Raw genomic sequence first — 2352 nt, forward strand, 5'->3', positions numbered from 1 at the left:
TCCCTTTTGTTTTTTTACTCTGTATAGATAATAGCATGTGATCAAAGGGAATAAAGGAAGAAAAAAGAAACTTCAGGGATTCTTAATTCCCTGGTACATATAATATATATATATATATATATATATACACACACACACACACACACACACACACACACACACATAATATATATTTTCAATTCTAAACTTTATAAAGACTTTTTCCCATAAATGATTATAGCCTGCTCTATAACTTAATTTCATGTATACATTAAGTGGGTGTATTGGAAAGAGAAGTTTATTTTAAGGAACTGCATTTTGTAAATAGGGAGGCTGACAAGTCCAAAATCTGCAGAGTGGGCTGGCAGGCTGTAGACCCAAAGAAGAAGCTGATGGCACAGTTCAAGTCCAAAAGCTGTCTGCTACAAAAGCTTCCCTTGTTCAGGGGAGGTCAGCCTTTTGTGTTATCCAGGGCTTCAACTAATTGCATGCGTAGGCCCACCCACATTCTGGAGGGAAATCTGCTTTACTCAAAGTCCACAGCTCTAAATGTTAATCTCATCCAAAAGAACTCACAGAAACATCTAGAATGATGTTTGACACCATATCTAGGTTTCATGGCTCAGCCAAGTTGACATACTTAACCGTTAACAGTGGGTTACTTAGAGGTCTATTGAAATATGTTAGGCAAAAGGAAATTGCCTCTCACTTCTAAATAAATCAACTAATAAACTTTTAATTTTAATTTTCTATAAAAAGTATACTCTAAGGAAGTTAGAAATTTCATATTAAATAACATTTCTTACAAAAAGAAGTAGCTGGGGGGCTTCCCTGGTGGCGCAGTGGTTGAGAGTCCGCCTGCCGATGCAGGGGACACGGGTTCGTGCCCCGGTCCGGGAGGATCCCACATGCCGCGGAGCGGCTGGGCCCATGAGCCATGGCCGCGGAGCCTGCGCGTCCGGAGCCTGTGCTCCGCAACTGGAGAGGCCATAATGGTGAGAGGCCCATGTACTACAGCAAAGGAAAAAAAAAAAAAAAAAAAAAAGAAGTAGCTGAAGGCAGTAGAGAACAAATAACTTTAACCCATGGATAATAACATGAATGACCACCGTATTCCTGCATATTACAGAAGGCGGATCAATTCCTTCCAACATTGAGGTTTGATCGTGAGCCAGGTGCTAGTGGTGCAGAAGTAAGCCTGCAGAGCTCACACTTTAACAGACCCACACAGATGAGTCGTGGTGGTTGGTACCATTAGTAGTGATAATAGTCATATACAACAGTTGAATCAATCCAATGTGCCAAGCACTCTCTTAAGCCCTTTCACATATTACCACCTTTAACCCTCCCAACACCTCTATGAGCTAGATATTATACCTTACCGATCCTCATTTTACAGATGAGGAACTCAAGGGCTCAAAGAGGTTCAGTTATTTGCCCAACGTCACAAGCGTTAGTAAATGCTGAAAGAGTAGAGTGGTAGAGGTTGTCATAACGTGTATAGAGTCCTATAGGAGCAGAGAAGGAAACAAGAAACTGCCTCTGGGGGCTTTTGTTAATTTTCATCATTTCTAAGCTGAGATTTCTTCAGTGGTTTCCAAAGGCACAGAGAATAGCATTACAGGTGGAAGAAATAGCTGTTCAACCAAGAAAGGTAAGAAACAACATCCCTAATTCAGGAAACTGAAGATCTTGAGATGGCTGGATGTATAGGGCTTGCGAAGAGCAGTAACAGTAAACTGAATCTGAAGAGAGAGCTAGGAGCAAAATCATGAAGAGTGTGAGTTAGGGAAATCTATTTACAAACGAAAATTTACAGAGACTTATAAACAAATTGAGCAACTGTGATTGAGAGTTAAAGAAGAGGGATGACAAGAGAACATTATCCATCCAGGTTCTGCCTTATCACTCATGGGAAGTGAAGCAATTCTATTGAGTCTTGAGTCTTTTAGGAATATCTTTTGAAAAACTGCCACACTAAATGATGAGAAGCAACTGAATAATCAAGCAAAGCAATTACTGAACAAATTTAAAAGGTTGAATAAACGGTGCAATTTATTTTCAGTAAAAACACTCTGGAGTCATAATGGAAAATGAATTTAGAAAAAGATAAGAATGGAAGCAGAAAAGACTAGTTTGGCCATTTGGTAGTCCAGGTAGGAAATACAAGTATGAACTGAGGCAATGGCAGTGGGAATATAGATGGGTGGTTGGATTTAAGATACTGTTTAAAGAAGCAATGTGGTCAAGAGTTGTTGGCAAAATAGGACGTGGTACTCTGTGGGAAAGGGATCTATCTGCTACATGTGCATTGGTGGTGGTGGTAACAGAAAAATAGGAGTGGGAGTTATTTTGATTTTGATGAGGGCTTTT

The sequence above is a fragment of the Mesoplodon mirus genome, assembly GCF_964341445.2.
Source record: "Mesoplodon mirus genome assembly, chromosome: 5".
NCBI classification, from domain to species: domain Eukaryota; kingdom Metazoa; phylum Chordata; class Mammalia; order Artiodactyla; family Ziphiidae; genus Mesoplodon; species Mesoplodon mirus.